The sequence below is a fragment of the Pongo abelii genome, chromosome 5, assembly GCF_028885655.2.
Source record: "Pongo abelii isolate AG06213 chromosome 5, NHGRI_mPonAbe1-v2.0_pri, whole genome shotgun sequence".
NCBI lineage: Eukaryota > Metazoa > Chordata > Mammalia > Primates > Hominidae > Pongo > Pongo abelii.
Genome location: NC_071990.2, coordinates 166,342,387 through 166,363,153, shown reverse-complemented (window position 1 = coordinate 166,363,153; position 20,767 = coordinate 166,342,387). Strand labels below are relative to the sequence as shown.

Here is a 20,767-nt window from a genome sequence, read left to right as displayed (position 1 = left end):
AGAAACAACTTAGCAAATAGGATTTGAATAAAAAATAATTGACTCTTTATAGCAATCATAATATCTGAATTCTGGAATTAAAAGATATATTGGCCTGAAATGTCAGAAAACTCGTGAGATAGATGAGCATAGAGTTACAGGGGTCTAAGGTATTTAGATTGCTTGGGAGGAGAAAGATACAATGATTAATTTTTGATTTTATGCACACATAACAAAAACTTAAGAACAAACAATGACGAAATTGAATTAGCAATGTAATTCTCAAAGATTAGGAGAGAAAACAAAATAAAATGAAGAATAAAATAAAATTCAGGCCAAAAAAAAACACAAAAAGAAACACAGGAAAAGAAGAAAAACACCATGCATAAAATAAAATAATAGAAGTTATTTTTAAAATCTTATTAATGACGATAAATGTAAAAGGAACAAACCACATTTTCTCAACATAGTAAATTTAATATTGAATTAAGGAAAACCTCCATATATGGGAAATACTTTTTAGAAAGCTAAATAGCTCATAGATTGAGATGTAACATTAATAGAAATTTTAAAAATAGGGAGAGAAAGCAATAATGATAAAAATAACACTAAATTTAAGGTTGGTAAAAGAAAATTTTAGCAGTACTTAAAAAATCCTTAAAATTATACATATATATGTAATACAGATAGATAGCTGTTTTCCTAAATGTTTATATTAGAACATAAAGAAATAATATATGAGTTAAATATCCAACCAAAAATATTTTTAAAAGAACAACATAACAAAATTTAGTAAATATGCAATATCTGGCATGATTAATTTTTTTAAAAAGACAAAAGTAATGTCTTTAAAATTTAAGGTGACAGAAGTAACCAATAACATGAGTTGTTTTTTAAGAACAAGTAAATATGAAAATATTTGTGATAAATTTGAAATTTGATCAATATAGACATATTTCTGAAAAAGATAACAAAGAAACTGATATATAAGAAAAATATCGCTGTTCTCATAATCATTAAAGAAATTTATTATCCAAAAGCTCAATCATTGAAAGTGCAAACCAACACTAAATTTAGATGGTTTTACAGGTTCTACTCAACTTCCATGAGAAATAAAATATCAATAGTTCTACTCAACTCCCATGAGAAATAAAATATCAATATTACAAAAATTCCCCTGGAAAACAGGGGAAAAAGAATACTTTCTAAATAACTTAAAAAATCAAGACTAGTTTTAGTACCATAATTGGACAATGGCAGTTAAAAATAATATTCCACAAAAATTTTATTTTCACATAGATATAAATATTTAAAACAATAATTTCTGGAAAAAATCCAGTAAAGTGTTAAAAAATATTACTACCAAATTGAATTCCTGCTCATGTTTAACAAAATGTTGGCAGTATTAGCAACTACAGAGAAACAAAAGAATGAAACGAAAAGTATTGGTATTGCAGAGGTCAAAAGAAAATGCCATCAGGAGTAGACAATGTGATTGCCTATTGTTCACATACAAAATCCAAACACTTCTGAATTGATTATTTTAGGTTTAAGATTTAAATGCCCAGGAACAGGCTCATGCATGGATGGAAGCTCTATATACGACAAAATAGTATTGCAGATCAGTAGGGAGAGGACGGACTATTCAACAAATTATATTGGGATGACTTGTATCAATATGGAAAGAAATGAAAATATATTGACATATCCAAGGTATAAAAATCAATTCAAGATATAAAAATCATTACCAACATAAGCACAAAATCAACTTTTAAGCAAAAATATAGAATTATATCTATATGTCTTCAGAATAGGGAAAATTCTCTTCAACAAGATAAAAAAAGTGCAAAACGTAACAAATAAGAATGATTATTTTGACCACACAAAAACTAATAGTATACATTCACCAAGAAATGCACTCCTCAAGAAAATGTAAAACTAAGAAAGAAACCAGAAAATGTTTGCAACACATAAAATAAACAATAGCTACTATCTAAAATAGGTAAAGAATTTTTTTAAAAAGAACATTCATAATAGTATTGACTGTAATAATAGTGACTGTAAACTACACAAATATTGATCATGAACTGAGTGTAGGACTATATTGTGTTGTATTCATACATTAAAATAGTATGTTGCATTAAAAAGTAATGAACTATTGCAACACTACATTTTTTTCAACAAAGATGGATCTCATAATCCTAGTATAATAAAAAAATCTAGATTCAAAAGAATACACACAGTTTATTTGCATATAATTGAAACATTAAAAATAATACTATATATTCATCAAAGAAACCCACATACATAGTAAGTACAGACAGAACTATGTGGAAATAATGAAGTCTAAATTTAAGTTACTGTTTAACCCAGAACAAACAGAAAGATTTTTGGTAAAGTGCTTAAGTGTTTTCCATTGTATTGGTAATGTTTCATTACTTAGTATGGATAGGGACTATATAATACTTACTATATTGTTTGTACATTAGTATTTTCATACATTAAGATTTTAATTATGTTATAATAAATTATAAATACAAAACTCATTTATTTACTCATAGCTACTACTTATTTTGGAGAAATTCTGTCAAAGGGAAAACAAACTATCAGGTTCCAAAAGGCTGGATGGTGATATGGAAATCTAGACGATGAGCTTGGTCAATGTGGTAACTGCTTTTCTTGTCAGAAGCTTCTTATTTAATCAGTAAAATATTTAAATATTTATATTTGTCATTTTAATTTCCTAATTGTAATATCACCATGTAGAAATTTATGCAGTTATATTTTATTATGCAAATTGGATTTAAAAAAAAACTACAAAGCAATTAAAGTTCAAAAAACCAGAAAATTTAAATGTTATTTCTCCATGGTTCCCAGCATAGGTTATGATTCCTTCAGAATTTATCCATGTTGATTATAATTGGTGTTTTAAAATTTTTTTTGTTATTTTAAAAAACCAAGAGGAGAATGCAAATTTATCAACATTAAGGTTGCATACACTAATTAAAATTCTTTATTTCTTTGTTTTGTCTATTACTATATCAATTCAATGAGAGTAACTCATGATTTTCATGCTAATTAGGAACTTTAATTGAAAATTTATAAATGTCTCTTTGACAATGAATGATTATTTCGTAAATGTAGTCTGTTTAGTAATCAGCATATTTTATATCAAAAGGTCCAGAAAAGAATATTAGCTAAAATTTTGCTTGCTAATATCAGTTTTGAGAATCACTGAACCATCAATCATCATATGCAACTCTATTCTTAATTTTGTAACGATCAAAACAATTTAAAAAACATTACCAGCTTCCAGCAAGATCAACTTATAAGTTATTTAAGAATTTTTCTGCCTTTTCACAGGGAAACCATATATGATAATGAGGGAAAACCACACAGTGAATAGTAAACCACAAACTGCTTGATTGGCCAAATTACGGAACAGAAAAAAAAAAAATATGAACTATATGAAAATGCTATATAAAGCTATTAAGACCATCAGGGCTGGGTAAGAACTCATAAAGCAATAAACCAAAGCAGTGATATTGAGTCAGAAAAGAATTTGAAGAAGAGAAAGGGTCTAGTAGAGGAAGATGTCATAAGTTTCCAGAAAATGTACACTTTAAAATAAGAGCGCTCCACTTTATTTAGAACTGCCATGAGTTGGGCTGAGATTGAAAAAAGGGAAAATACTTAGAGACATGAGAGGAAAAGTAATACAACGTTCAGCATCTCACAGGTGACAGATCTCAAAAGGCGAACAAAAACAGTTTCTGAAGCAAATGGATCACTTTGGAAGACAGGAGCCACTCTACTTGGTAACAGTGGCCAGTGAAAGAATGAGCACACAGGGCTGATTGAGAAGGCTCTGAAATGTGTAAAGGTCTGAAATATGAAATACACAATTAGGCACAGAGGTTTCACATTTTTAAAAACAATAGTTTATCTTCATAGCAACTGAGAAGAGAGCACTTGAACTAACAAATCAACAAAGCTAACCTTCCTCTTCCAACATTGGAATTGCCTACTAATTTCTATAGATCATTTATTCTAAAATAAATAAAAAGGGTCGTGTGGCATCCATACATGGAAAATATATGAGAAAAGAGCAATGAAATTTTCCTACAGATGAGGGTCAGCAAATTTCTCTGTAAAAGACCTAAATAAAGTAAAAACTAAACAGAAATAATAAGAGATAAAAAGGATCAGTGAGCAAAGCTGAGGAACACATGCAAGCCATAGAAAAAAACCCACAATAGTGAGACAATAAAGAAATACACATGTTAAACGAGCACATCAGTATACCACAAAAAATACAACAAATGCACCACCAGAATAGACTGCAGTATAGTATAGTATATTGTATATTATTTACATATATTATTACATATATTATTATATATTATATGCTACATGTATATATGTTTTATATAGTATACTATATTATATAATAGGGTATTAGCATATACTCCCACACAAACCAAAATAAAAAGCTGTATAATCTACAGAATGATAACTTTTTTTCAACGTATCAGAAAGCTGATGTAATAAGGTAGCCACCCACATCTAAGGAAAGATATGTACCTCCAGGGAGAAACAGAACTTCAATAATCACCTATGGAAGAAGGTGGAACACCAGGTCTCAATACATGTGGGTAGGAATAATTCAGCTAAAAATTGTATCAGATTGCTTAAGGAGTGAGAGTCAGATAAAGCGATTGTATGGAACACCACTGAGCTATAGACCCAAGGAAAGTTGATATTCCACTGTAGGTTTTCCTCCAACAACCTACTGTGTGCCCATGAGAAGGAGCAGCATCAAAGAGAGGAGAACACTTGTTGTTGCAGTCCTGGAGGATGGTGAAGCTGCTGCAGGAGAGAATGCAACAGCACCCAATTTCTTCTCCCATAAGTAACAAAAGCTTCTGCTTCTGAAGAAAGGCAACAAGCACCATCAACCACAGAGTTGATGAAGACTCACAATGATTGGTGGGAGGGTAAAAGTAAATGTTTTCTACTCCTCAGAGAGTTGCAGAAAACCATCCTGGACCCAGGAAATTAAAGCTCCCCTACTGCTGGGATGAGCAGGGTCACTTGGAAACTCTACCTCTGAAACCATGACACAGAGCCTAAGACAGTGACTAAACAAGGAAAACAGAATCCCCCCACCTCTGTTGCCCAGGCTACCAAGCACCAAGTAACAAGGAATTTCTACTTTGGGGGAAAGAAAAGGAACCTGAAACTAGATCCTCTCTTAGGTCTAAATACAAAGGCAAACTTGGAGCTGTGGTTGGGGACGAACATTGAGAAAAATGCTCAGGAAAGTTATCCAGAATCCAAGCACAAGGTAACGCTGGAGGAATTTGAAGACAGCAGTACACTGCAGGCAGACATGGAAACAGCTAATTGCAAACCCAGACTGACTTTTAACTAGATTGACTTAATCCTCCCTACCTCATCACTAACAGCATAGCAGAAAATAAGCATGCCCATTTCTAGGCATAAATGCTACTTACTACAATGTCTAATATATTGTCATGTACACTATGAACATCAATCAAAAATTATAAAATTAAAAAAGACAGAAAGTACTTCCAATAGAAAAAAGCAAGCAACAGAATTAGACACAGAGATGATATAGATATTGAAACTATCCCTAAGAGAGTACAAAATAACTATGAACAACATGTAACTACAATAAATTACCACCAAACTGGTAAGAACACAAATGTGTTCTCTTATAGTTCTGCATGTCAGATCCAAAATGTGTCTTTCTGGGCTAAAATCAAGGTATTGGCAGGATAATAGTGCTTTCTAGGGGCTCTCGGGGAAGAATAACTGTTCCTGCCTTTTCCGACTTCTAGAGGTTGCCTTCATTCTTTTGCTCCGTACCTTCTTTTATCATGGAAGCCAGGAATGACTTGGCTTATAGTGCTCTGACTCTTCTACCTCCCTCTTTCACACTGAAGAACCCTTACATTGGGCCCACCCAGATAATCCAGGATAATCTTCCTATTTTGAATTCATTGGTTTAGCTGTCTTAATTCCATCTGCAAACTTAATTCCTATTAACTGTATAACATATTTGAAGGCTCCAGAGATTAGGATATGGATATCTTTAGGGGTCATTGTTTTGCCTACCACATAGGAAATAAAAAATACGCTAAGAGAGATGAAGAATGCCTCTAACAACTTCATCAGTCAACATAACACAACTGAGGAATGAATCAGTGAACTTTAAAACTGTTTAATATAAATTACCCAAACTGAGCGATATAATAGACTTTGGAGACTCAGAAGCAGGGGTGTAGGAGGGAGGTAAAGAATAAAAAACTACGTATTGGGTACAATATATAATAGGTGATGAGTGCACTAAAATCTCAGAATTCAGCACTGTAGAATTCATGCATGTAACCAAAAACCACTTGTACCCCCAAAGTTATTGAAATAAAAACAAGAAATTACCCAAATTGAAACACAATGGAAAAAATAAAAAGAGTGGTTGGGGGTGGGGACACAGAGCGTCCACAAGCTGTGAAACATCACCCAAAGGTATAACTTACATGTAATTACAGTTCTAGACGGCAAAGAGAGAGAACATGGGCCAAAACAAATATGTGAAGAGATAATAGCTGAGAATCTTTCAAATAAAATGAAAATATCAAAGCATGAATTCAAGAAGTTTAGCAAACATCGAGCCAGATAAATACAAAAAAAAAAGGAAAGAAAACACTGGGATACTTGATATTCAAATTGCTACGTTTGCCAAAGCAGAAAGCATTACAAAAGAATAAAGGTAAGAATTAGAGGAAACTCTTCATAAGAAATTACGCAACCTAGAAGACAATGGTGTGGCATCTTTAAATTGTGAAAAGAAAAAATAATTGTTATTCCAAAATTCTACAGTCACAAATTGTATTTTAAAAATTAAGAATAAGGAAAATATTTTTCAGACAAGCAAAATCAAAGAAAATTCATCAATTAAACATTCATTAAAAGACAAATTAAAGAAATTTCTTGAAGCAGAAGGATAATACCAAAGTTTGATCTACAAAGAGATTATTCCCACAAACAATAAAGTAAAGGTATATATAATTTTTTTCCTTTTTTAAAATAGCTATAAAAAATTATTGGCTGTCAGGCCAGGCACAGTGACCCACAACTATAATCCCAGCACTTTAGGAAGCCAAGGCAGGAGGCTCCCTTGAGACAAGGAGTTCAAGACCTGTAATCCCTGCACTTTGGGAGACAGAGGTGGGCAGATCACTTGAGGTCAGGAGTTCGAGACCAGCGTGGCCAACATGGTGAAACCCCATCTCTACTAAAAACAAAAATTATCTGGGCCTAGTTGCACATGCCTGTAATCGCAGCTACTCGGGAGGCTGAGGTGGGAGAATCGCTTGAACCCGGGAGGCGGAGGTGGCAGTGAGCTGAGATTATGGCACTACACACCAGCCTGGGCAACAGAGTGAGACTCTGTCTCAAAAAAAAAAAAAAAAAAAAATCAGCCAAGCATGGTGGTTCATGCTTGTCATCTTAGCTATCTGGGAGGCTGAGGTGAGAGGATTACTTTATCCCAGAAATTTGAGGCTGCAGTGAGCTACAAGAGAGGCTTTTAAGTCTGCGCTCTATTTTTGAGTCTTCTTGCCTAGGCTATGAGCTCTTCCTCTGTTAATATTTGTATCTCAGCACCTAGTATAGTGTCTGGCTCATAGAACACATCTGATGAATTAATGAGCATGAAACTCCAAAATTTAATATCTTCAAGCTTTTCTCCTCATCTTACCATATGATATGTTCCTTCCAGAGTCCCTCACGTTTTACCATATGCTTGTAGATTTTCTCCGTATTGAAGAACCATCATTTAGGGCTTGGTTCGTTGAGTCATACTCTTTCATTACTCATTATTAAATATTTCCAAGAAGGAGATTACTAATGCAGAAAAAATTTGATTTATCTTTCCAGGAATAAAAGGGCATAAGCCATGGTGGAACAATCAATAAAACATTCTTTCAGATAATTCATAACACTAAAAGAAAGCATAAAAAGTAAAGTGTTTACATTTTGCATTGTAAAATATAACACTAGTGTTGAAAATATCCATCCACGAAGATGATTTGTTGAATAAAGGTTTACATGTAAATTCCGTATCATTATTTAAAGAAGCAGTTAGTTGTATAAAAAAATATTGTTGGGAATCTCATTATAGGAAAAAATATACTGGCACTGCTGCATCTAAGAACCATAACTCTTGCTGGCAATGTATATTAATCAGAATTCCCATAAGTTTTAAACTATTTAAAAAATATTTCTCAGACTGTTTGACTGTCTCAAAAATGTTTGAGAAGCATCGTGTAGCCGTGGAAGGTGACTTCAAAAGAATGGACCAGAGAACAAGCGAGCAGATTGCAGATCTGTGCTAAGGATCTCGCAGAGATTCGAGTTAATCCAAGAGTTTATTAGTAGGGACATTTTGAACATTGATTAGTATATCACTTAGAAAGCTTCCATTGAAACAAATAAAAACCACTTAAAGATCATTTACACCCACATGGGGATTTTATTGTCAGGTTACCCTGTGTCTCTTGGAAACCAAGGCAAGAATGCCTTGTGAGTTCAGGAAAGTAGAAAATGGATGGACTCAGCTGTTCTTTCTGCACCTCTCAATTCTACTTCTCTTTGCACCTGCTCCTTTTTCTCTCACTGTTCCCCAGTCTGCACGGCCATTCGTAGCCCAAAGTATACCACAGACAGCCCAAGTCACATAAAAAGACTCCTTTAGGTATGATTTCAGATGTCTGAATGTGGGGTGCAATTTGCCTCAGTCGTAATGGGCTTCCCCCTCTTGGCAGAAGGCCTGCTAGTGAAAAGGGAGTGAGGAGAGGGCAGCCACATTTTACAAAGTGGCCCCGGGATAAGTGAGAGGGAACGCTAACTGTCTCTACCAACAAACTCTTAGCATACGGCGGCACTACTTCCTAGCAGATGTGGAGTAACCTGTTCTGCAGTGAAGTGGATCAGGTTGACCATTCTCCATGGAAGGGATGAGTGAGAAGAGGCGGCGAAGCCCACAGAGGTTGTAGAAAGAGCATCCAGGAGGCAGGGTCTTTCCCTCAACTTCCTGTCCTCATTTTCCCCCAAGAACATATCCAAATAAATAGTCCCAGAAAGGATGGCCCTGGAACTCCAAACGATTTATTTATTTTCAAAAGTTTAATCTAGGAGTAGGTACTATGGCACAGTGATCAAAATCAGACAGACCCAGCTACAAAGGTTTAATTTACCACTTACCACTTATGCGAACAAAGGGCTCAACCTCTGTCAGCTTCAGTTTCTGATGTGTACAATGGGGACTGTCCAGGACTGAATGATATGATCTGTTTAAAGCCCCTGCCTACGGCCTGGTGCACGGCAAATGCTCCCACACAGCTTACTCTAATGAGCACTAGACTAGCAATTTAGGAAAATTGTGGCTTTTATTTCTCTGTGTATTGTTGTGCCCTATTAATTATGGTTTGGAAAATTGCTCACATTTACATTACCCCTAATTATATTAACAACTGAACCTGGATAATTATGCCAATAACTGAATGACCCATTTTGGATGACCTGTTATGTGAATTAGTAAATTGTGTGAACAAGCATAGGAGAATGAAGGCATCTACAATTCCTTTGTGTATCTATTCTAAGGAATGGAGATGTTTAAACATTTGCAAGGAGCACTTATAGCCTCAAAACTGAATATACTCTGCTCGTGTTGATGTGTTTTTTTTTTTCTGGGGACAGTAGCTGTAGAGGCTTAGTTATTACATTTTAATATTACATTTTAATGACTTGTAAGGTGAGCTTTGTAGGCATAGTGTGTTCACAGTTGCAAGGGCAAAGGAGAGAAGCTGGAGAGTGTTTTATTTCATTTAATGTGCAAATAATATTTTTTAAAGATTTGATTAAAACAGGAGTCTTCTCCAAACACAGAGGGCATCTCCATGGTTGCCAGCATGGAAAGCAAACTTTTCATGTATGGAGAAAAAACTCAATGATATCTGTATCTGCAGCTGACGTTACCCCTCTCAAAGTGGAGAAAATGCATTGCCCTAGAAACTGCATTTCATGGATAAGAAGAAAGTGATGTTAAGGTTTTATGCAAGGAATGAAAGAGCAGTTTGGATTAGCCCAGGGCTGTGAGGCCACGAGGACAGGAAATATTTTCATATCAATGATGGGCACATGACCTTCCAGAAGAAAGTTAATGGCTTAGAATCTGAATTAGAACAGCTTTCTTCAGTTTGGGGGCTGGATGGTTACTTGAAACAGAGCTTCTGCTTGGACAATTATCTCCCAGATTTCAAAACAGATGTGGAAGGGGTTTCCATTATCAGTGTAGCAAATGCTTTCACAGATGTCTTAGTTTCGACATCCTTTCCCCTAAACCATAGTCATAAAATAATGTCACTTTGAAGTTTTTGTTGGCATCTCAGGAGCTTCCCACACTAATCCCTTAAAATATAGGCAGAGTGACGTATTTGTGTGCATCTCACTCAGAAGATAATGAGCAGAGAAACTGCTGACTTTTAAGCAGAGCCTCTTTGAAAGGTCTTGATTAACCCTTGCTTTATATCAGTTTCTAAAAGGAGGAAAAACAAAGCAGTATTCATCAACTCCTACCTTGTTTCTTTCAAATTTTGGGTGAATCTATTTTGTATCGACAAACTCAAAGAAAGACCAAATAGAATAGGGCCTTTCATTTTGTTCCCAAACTAAATCCAACTTTTGCTTGCTTTTAGAATAGTGTTATATATCAGGGACTGCTGGTGATGCTTCACATGCCCCCGCCAAAATAAAATGCAAACCAATAAAGGTAACCAGAATATATTGCCCCAAAATATGCCTCTTTGGCATAAGAATTATTTTGAGCTGAAGGTAATTAAGAAGCAGCAACCTCAGGAAAAGCACTCTGCTCTCCTCCTATTTGCCAAAAACAGGACACAAATTTACAAAGTTATCCCTCTCCACCAGGAAGGACAAGAGTCAATCAGCAGAGATCATTCGAGACCCTTATTAGCCTGGAATCTGCACCAGAAGACTCTATAATAACAAGCTTTACTAGCTAGCCCTTATCTTTCATTCCTTTCTCGTATATTTGCCTTCTGACAATTTAATACCCCTGGAGACTCAAGGCCTTTTTTCTTTGTCTGGTCCCTTCTCTTTGCTTTTCCTTTGCTAAAATATTTTATAAGTCCAAGATATAACCAAACATTCAAGTTACTCATCCCATGTTAACAAACGTTTGTTCTCTTGTCAGTTTGTCTTTTGCCAGTCTAATTTATGGGGCCCCAGCTGGACAACCTAAGATGGGTAGAGAAATAGATTATTCCACCCTTAGACCTGCTTTTCACTTCTGACATGTTTTCTTCTAAGAATGAATGCAGTTTATAACAATCACTAGGTTAGAGGTTACTTCCCGAGGACCCGCTGTTGCGTGAACTGTGACTGCTGGTTGTCTACCTGTTGCAGCGAGTAAAGTTTTATTGGCATCTTGTGTGGCTCTTTTCACACCGCCTTGGTGAAGTCAAACAGTTGCAACAGAAACTACATAGCTCTTTAATGAAACCTTTGCCAACTTCTGCACAGCAGAGATAATTTTTTTAATTTCACATCCTTATAATATTAGAATTTTCAATTAACATTTGAATACTTATTGTGTCTATAGCTTTGTCCTTAGAACCCTAAGTCAGATGAGTATCTATTGCGATAAATGACATCGAAACATCTCCTTAACAGCGTTTCAGTCAACAGTGCCTCAGCACTTGCTATCACACTACTTGATGAGTGACCACAGTAACAACATCGCTTTACTTCTTAATTACACTCAATTAATTGCAATGATGTCTAATCTAGTACTAAAAAAGCTCAAACCACTATCAAGTAGTGAAAAATATAGTTTTTCTTTACTCTTTTTTTTCTTAGCACCTTCTGTGAGTGTGTTATAAGTTTAATTGGTTTAATTATATCAAACAAAATCTATAAGGAATATGGTAAATGCAATTAAAATATAATCAGTTTATGTACAACGGATACAATCCAGGTTTCTTCCAGCCAAATAAGCTCATAATAATACACTTGACCTATTCAGGACACAAAAGAGTTTCTAAATAATGTGAGTGATTATATTCTCAGTTTGATATACATAAATGTGAAAATAGGAAACAGTGTGCTGATTAAATCATTCAATTCAACTTGCCTTTGTAGCTCAGGGAAATCATTAAAAATGGAGCTGGCTGTTGAATAATGGCATATATTTGGCACTCTTAGGGGACTTAAATTTTTTTCACATTATTGCATGATTTGGTGAAGCTTATTAACTTATCTATGCAGCAAGCAATTTTAAATATATTTCTTTCTAAAAGATTAAATTAAGATTTCACCTGCCTATTTACATACTGATGATCATAGAGTCAAACTATATTTTTGATTTTGCCAGTGAGTTGAATGTGGTTATTTGTTAAACTTTAGATTATATAAACCAATGAAGCATTTATCCGAAGTACAAAATATATCATTGGAAAGCACAATTATAGATTCCTTAGCATTTTTCTAAGCATCAGTTGAATGAGTATTAGACATCTATTTTAAAAATAGAGGTCACATTAAGGCAGATATCAGAATAGTTGAGATAAAATTATGTTTTGACCTGGGCTAAATTGCTTTTGATGATTATGATGGTAATTTTTTAAATTATTTCTCCTTATTGAGTTTTACAAAATAATTTATAAAAGTAACATATGAGTGGAAACAATTAAAAATACAAAGAGATAGGCGAATAGATTGATTCCTTCTTGCTACTAATTCCACCACCATGAGGGGATGGCAGTTTCTTCCACAGCTTTTGCTAAACTTAGTAATTAAAAGGATCTGGAGACTCCTGAGGTTCCCTGAGACCATCTCCAAAGCACATAAAGTCAGAACTGTTTGTACAACAATATTGAGATATTAGTTGTTGTGCTGACATTTGCAAATGATGATGCAAAAGCAATGAGTAAAACAGCTGGGGGCTTAGCACAAATCAAGGCAATGTCACCAATCTGAACTAGCAGTCATTGTACTCTTCACAGCAATTCAGTGGGGAAAGATGCCAGTTTCACTTAAGAATATCCTCACTGAAGCAATAAAAAGTGTTAACTTTATTAAAATCAACCCTTGGGTACATGTCTTTTTTAATATTCTGTTTGATGAAAATGTGAAGTACATAAAGGACTTCTGGTACCTACCAAAGTGGGATGGTTGTCTCCAGGAAAATCACGCATCATTGTTACATTTGCAAACGACTGCTTCTTTCATTTAACGTCCTTTTTACTTGAGAAACTGACAAACTGATTATTTTGACTTGAGAGTTTGGCAGATATTTTGTCAAAAAAAAATAAGGAAAGTGAACCTGTCACATACAGGAAAACAACTGACATTTGTTGCTAATGATAAAATTCAAGCGTTCATGTGAAAAATTCAAATTTTGGAAAAATCATATCCGCTATTCTGAGACCAACAACTTCCCATCATTTAAAGACTTTCTTGGTAAGGCTGTGGTGATATTAACGAATGTGATCTCTTTGACACTGGATTATGAAATTTGGCAACTTTTAGAAGATCTGCATAACTCGGTAAACCAATAATTTCCAAATTACCATTGCATGATGTTGGAAAATTATCCTTGGGTAAAGTATCCTTTGAAAATGTGAGAGCAATGGGTTTTAATGTAACAGAGCATAATAAAAAATACTGATGTGAGAAACTGATTTAACAAAAGTTTGAAGAACATATATCATGAAAAGAATTAACAGAGAATTGAGCAAATAGATTTATTTTAAATAAATTATTTTAAAATGTGATGTTCATCATTAAAAAATGACTTCAAGAAAGTAAGAGAATGGTATGAGAATGAAAAGTAAACCAGCGGAAATAAGAAAATAATAGAGGCAAGATACATTAAATTATTACAGAAGTAAGAGCTGCTGTAGAAGAAAAAATATATAATGAATGTGTCCAGAATACGGTAAAGTGAGAAGTAGTTGATTTGAAATGGAAATGAACATAAATATGATTTTCAATAAGGTGATTGAACATTAAGAAGATAAGTTTACAAGTAATACATGGAAGTATTGTGAATGTAAAAGTAGGGAACTTTTCTGGCATAAAAAGAGAAAAATCTGTATAAATTTGTATAGTCAGTACTGGGGAGGGAATGACACAAAAAAAGTTAGTGCCAATATAATCTAGAAAAGTTCTGAACTCCATTAATCAAGAATTATATGAATCACTGTACAAAAATGTCTCATAAACAAAGAGATTTGAGAAATTTATACCAAAAAAATTATACTTAAAAATAAAAGGCAACATTTAAAAATTCAGGGTATACTATACCCATGAGCAATTTTTGAGAAAATAATCCTGAATATGATATTCAGCCAAAGAAAACATGAAATACAAGTTAAGAATTTTTTTAAGAAATATCATAAAAGGGACTGATACTGAAAATTGAATGCATGAAAAAACAAAACAAAACAAAAAGACTAAACAAAAGCCAGACAGCCTTCAGGATTGGTGATGAGAGGAAAATGCAGTGTACACATTTCCTCTGCTTACCCCATTTTAGATCAATACATATTGAACAAATTGGATTCATATGGCTACAATAACATAATAACGTCGAGCTTTTAATTTATCACCTTAGCTTCTGAGAGCTCTCTCAGAGGCTAATAATCTCTTTTATTTCAGTAATATGTAAGTTCTTTTAGTCAGTGCCTATTTAGTCTATTATCCACTTTAAATTCAAGTAGAATTACATTTAAAATGTTATTTTAAGAATCATGTATATTATGTGTAATTTTTGTAAAAGTATTTCATCTATCAAGCCTTCAACTGCATGTAAGCTTAGAGCTATATCTGAAATCAAGTTCACCAGATATTGGCAATTTCATTTTCTGAGTGAAATGATTTAGAAAGATATTTCATTTTCCTTTCTTTTTCTATTTTTAACTTAACTATTTTCAATGTTGGCTGAGTTATTTTCATAATTGTCTTATTAAAAGTTAATACTCTTTTCAAAAAGAAATTTATTTCCTGGGAAGAAAGCTCTTATAAACTTCTTTATTATTTAGTGTGCCTCTATAGAGAAGAAAAAAATATGTATCTTTACCCATTTCTAGGTTCATGACCTAGACCCCTATAGCAAAATACAGATTAACAAGAGAAAAGCATAACAAATCTACTTAATAAAAGTTTTATGTCGCAAGGGATCTTTCAGAAACGAAGACCAGGGAAATGCCTTATGTCTGTGAACAGTCATGCAGAAGTCTGGTTGACTGCCACAGAGTAAGATCTGATAGCAATAAACTTGGGGGGTGGACTTAGAGGGCCAGTTTGTTCAGATTCTTCTTGCCATGTCTTCTCTGCATCTTCATTCCTTTCCTCCATGTATAGAGAACACAAGGGTCTTAGGACCTACTTTCATGGAAGGTAGATCAGATCATTCTTTTATGGCCTACTTCAGAGAAGAAAGGCCAGAAGGTAACCTCTGTGTTTACATGATGTTGTCTATTTCCTTCTTAAAATACTCAGTATGCCAACATGCCATATGGTGGCATTTCCTGCACCTCATCACCCCACTCATAGCACATTCTTTTATTGAATTGTAGTGAAGTTTCAAGATATCATTTCCCCATTTATAACCTCAGTGAAGAAGGTGACTAAGTAGTCAGCATCATCTGGAAGATTCCTCGTGGGCAGCTTTGCCATTCCAGATTGCTTAATGTTTTAATAATGGCTTCGATAACAACTAACATTTATCAGTATGATATGGTATGACATTATATTTCGCTGGATATGACTTATTATATGACAGACGTTGCCCTTAACTTTTCAAATAGAGAAACTCATTTAAACTTCACAGAATCCACATGATGTAGGTACTTCCACCATTTCCACAATATGGATGAAGACAGGATAATACTAAAAGGCAATGTAGATGGAGTACTAACACAGGTCACATCGTATGGCTGGAAAAATAACAAATCAGGCATTTGAACCAAGACCACTGATGATAGAAGCCAAGATGTAACCACTTTGTTATTCTGCATTATCTTATGAGGTATCCTTCCAGTTGTTTTGGAATTTCTTGTTTTATAATGAACTATCTTGTTCCAGATGTCAGCATCTTTAGGTCAAGATGGCTTTACCTCCGGGAACTTACACTTAGATCCAGAGACACAGACTGAGTTTCGCCTCCGTGGACTGGCACATGACACTGAGCTGCTCTCAAGGCCAGTATTTCTCCACTAGAGCTGCCATGACTCCTGTGAATATGATGTGAGCCTCTGGAATCAATTAATATTTAGCCAGTTTGAAATAAGCCACCCCAATGCATGGGAAATATATGTGCTGGAATCTGTGTGATGATCCTTTATATCCTTGAAGATGCCAAATACACCCTTAATTCAGCCATTCATCAGCTCTCAAAAAGTATTCATTAATTACCTACTTTTCCTGGAATGTTTCTAGAATCTAGGGAAAAAGTGCTGAATGACACTGGAATGGCTACTCATGAACTCACACTCTACCCGCATTATTTCTTGTAGACACCACTTTTCTCTCACATTAAACTATGTGATCTTAACAAACAAATGGTGGCTAGATTATAAAATCTGTCACTGTGGACCATGCACCTGAAATAGTGGGCATGGAATATGTCTAAACATGTGCAGATATGCATGGAGTACGTATGTCTAACATGTGCAGACATACATGGGAAAACTAGGAGAGCTGGTCATCCCAGCAAGCATTTGTACCCCTGTATTAGTCAGCTACTGGCTATAGGCAGCCACCCCCCCACCCCAAGGATGGGGTATATCACTTCCTGGGAGAAGCAGATCCCATCAGTTAAGGGTACAGGACAGGGGTTACAGCTGTGAGTCATTAGCAGCCAAACCCCATAGCAGCTGGAAGATGGGTGCCTTGGCCCCATGAGTGGAATTTGGGCAGGGCAAATTCCCAAGAGAGAAAGTAATTTCAGCATCATTGTTTTCTTTGCTTCTTAGATGAGAAAGTTGAGATGTAAACAAAAAGATTGTCATTTGCTGGAAAGCACAGCTTTGGCCTTCTATGGTTGTCAACATCAGACCAATTTTCCTTGGGGAGTCTGTTAAAAAGCAATATCAGTATTTTCAGTGGTAAATGATGGAGATCTAGACAAGTGCAGAGACTGTAGGGAAGGAGAGAAGCGAACTGCTAAGAGATATCTTTTGTTGGGAAAATTAACTGTTTAGGAAAAAAAAACATGCAGTTCACTGGCAGCACTCATCTAATTTTACATAAATACTCATTGAGGATGAAGCAAATCTGATTGATTGATTTTTTTTTTTTTTTTTTGAGACAGAGTCTCACTCTGTTGCCCAGGCTGGAGCACAATGGCATGATCTCACTCACTGCAACCTCTGTCTCCTGGTTTCAAGCTGTTCTCCAGCCTCAGCCTCCCAAGTAGCTGGGACTACAGGCACCCACCACCACGCCTGGATAATTTTGTATTTTTAGTAGAAACAGGGTTTTGCCATGCTTGTCAGGCTGGTCTTGAACTCCTGACCTCAACTGATCCACCCACCTCAGCTTCCCAAAGCGCTGGGATTGCAGGCGTGAACCACTGCACCCGGCCCTGATTGATTTTCAATGTGAAAACAAAATATAAAAACTATTCTTGGAGTTATTTCTAAACAAAACTAACATCAGAATCATCTGAATCATCAGAATTGTCTATTTCAGAAAAATTAAATTCATCAAATGAATCTTCGACCAACAACTAAGAACCATGTTAACATCTTGCATAGGAATGCTACATTTTCTAGGATTTGTCATTTTCGGCAATCAAGAATGACTGTGTTTTGTAAATGGAAGTACTACTACTAAAACCAGAATGGTTTAAATAGAATGATGTCTTTTGTTTCCAAAGTCAATATACTAAAGCAATACAAAAATAATAATAAAAGCGAGATATGTCATGGCAAAGTTATCTTGGGGTAAACGTGGCAGCCACTAGGACTGCCAGCTGCAAGCACTGCCAGCAAACAGGAAAAGGGTTAACATCACCATTGATTGCTGTAGATGCTACATCGGTGCCCTGCCTGAATTTCACTCACAGGGCCAAGACCCATCTTCCAGCTGCTGTCAGGGTTGGCTGCTAATGACTCACAGCCGTAAACCCTATCCTGAGAATTGCCCTTAAATGATGGGATCTGCTTCTCCCAGGAAGTGATACGCCCCATCCTTGGATGGATGGTTGCCCACAGTCAATAGCTAAGTGATACAGGGGTGCAAATGTGTGCTGGGGTGACCAACTATCCCAGCTTTCCCAGGACTAGAAAGTTTTCCACAACATGGAAATTTCAGGGTTAGTACCCAGAAAGGCCTGGGAAAACGGGGATGGTTGACCACCCTACCTTTGGCTGCACAGAGTACAACTCTGCACTGAGATTTGTATTCGTAGCACACCCCTAAATCAGACCAATGATAAGCTTGACCTGAAAGCACAACCTTACTCGGCTCTTTCCCTCTTTCCTATACTGCTTCACCCCCACCCTTAAGGATTCCTTCAGTAAAGCATGTGTACTTGAATGCCCTGTCTCTGGTTCTGTTTCTAGGTAACTCAACCTAAGACATTGAATAATTAGATATGGAGGGAGAAGAAAAAGGAAACATACTGATGAACTTGTTTTTCTGTCCTGGCAAACTGGGTTATGGGAGCACCTTTGAACAGGATGGAGGGGAGCCATGTTTGGAGGTACCCTTGACTCATTAAAGAAGAATAAAACTGTGAGAATGCTATTGGGCAGTCCACAGAGTCCCTAGGAGGACTGGAAAATCAGGTTAATGGCCATCCAGCCAGACATAATGCCCAGACACACCAAAGGGTTGGTCTGATGAGGACATATTGCCAATATTGGCAAGCAGCTTTTACCACTCATATATTTAGATGTTCATGGATGCTGCACGTAGCACCACCAACATTACCTTCCAAGACAAATAATATTGATTCATCATCCACTCCTTTTAGGGAAAGTTGGTCAGAGTTATACCAACTCTGTCTTTAAAGTTTGAGGTAAGTTCATCCACTTGACAGACCCTAAGCTATGTAGTCATACCTTAGTTGCAAGGGAAGCTGAAAGAACAGGATCACAATAAAGAAGGTGGGAAATTCTTCAAACAGGAAAGTGATTATAGCAACACAATAAGATAGCAAATAGCAGTTACAGAAGAGGAGGTACAGTTTGGGCTGAGAATAAATAACAAATACCACCACGGTCGTGGAGTAGTAAGGTGAAGTAGAAAATAGGTGTTCTATTTGGATCGTGTCGATGAAGGGTTAGGAATGGATGGTCTACAGAGAAGGCTGATTCCTCCCATTCTTGTGCATGCCTGCTACTTCCATCAATGAAGTCCACTTCCTGTCTTAGACTAACCTGTTGGCTAGTTTTGATCAATGTAAAGTGGTAAAAGTAATCCTGTGCCAGTTTCAGGGTTAGTCCATAAGAGTCCTGGAAACATATTTGTTTTTTTGGAAACCAGCCACCATGGTATGAAGCTGAGGCTAGACAACTGAAAAGTGAGACCACTTGGAAAGAGAAAAGCAACATGGAAGAGAACCAGGGTTCCCCAGCCAACAGTCCATGCCACAACCCAGACACCTAGGGAGGTTCTCTTTAATGCTCCAGCCCAAAACAAGCTTCCAGCCACTAGAGCGGTCTCAAACAACCAGTATACTGATAGATTCACCCACAGAATCATGAGAAATAATAAAGTATTATTGTTTCAAGCCACTAAGCTTTGAGACAGTTTATTTTATGCTGATAGATAACTGAAACAAAAATTGCTACCAGAAATGGGGTATTTCCATAACAAAATTTTAAGACAAGTGACAGTGGCCTTGGGACAGGGCACAAGATAGGTCAGATAGTTTGTATCTTCCAACTTTATACTTGTTTATTTGCTTTTTCAAAGTTGTTTTTGTTATTCTAGTTTCTTGGTTTTCTATAAAAACTTTAGAATTTGCTTGTGCATTTCTACAAAATTTTCTGTGGATATTTGATTGAAAGTGCATAGCATCTACATTTCAAATTGGAAAAAAAAATGGCATCCTAACAATATTGTCTCCTGGCATAAGGAAAAAAAAAAACACAAACACACACACACATACACACATCATCTTTTTAGTGTGTTTTGTAATTTCTTCCAATAATATTTTATAGTTTCCAGTGTATACGCTCTTTTAAAACTTTTGTCAGATTATTCCTAAAGTAGTTCATACTTTTTCAAGGTATTATAAATGACATTTTAAATTTTTTTACCAAGTTTTTATTGCTAGTATAAAGAAATATAATTAGTTTCAGTATATTAATCTTGTTTCTTGTAAGTTTGCTAAAATCTCTTATTAGTTCTAGATTTTTATAGGTTTTTTCAGTTTTTCTAGATGTCACATAAATAAAATTGTACATAAATAAATAGGATTTTACTTCTTTCTCTCATTTCTGGTAACACTGGATAGAATTGGTCACACTGTTTTTCTTTTTTTTTTTTTTTTTTTAATTTTTCTTGCATGGTCACGTTGGATAGAACTGCCAGTCTAGCTTGGCTAGAAAAGGCAAGAACAGACATTTTTATCTTGTTCCTGTCTTAAGAGGTATAATAGTTTGCTAGGACCGCCATAACAAAATACCACAAACTGGGTAGCATAAACAACAGAAACTTATTT

The 20,767-nt window shown here is 35.4% G+C and overlaps 1 long non-coding RNA gene across 1 annotated transcript; it reads left to right on the top strand.

Annotated features, from left to right (window-relative positions):
• Nucleotides 1-5,193: 5,193 nt before the first annotated feature.
• LOC129060132 (uncharacterized) lies at nt 5,194-18,842 on the top strand. The gene is made up of 3 exons (XR_008526558.2): nt 5,194-5,326; nt 16,177-16,338; nt 18,660-18,842. It is a non-coding gene; the product is annotated as an uncharacterized LOC129060132 (long non-coding RNA).
• The last annotated feature ends 1,925 nt before the right edge of the window (nt 18,843-20,767 follow it).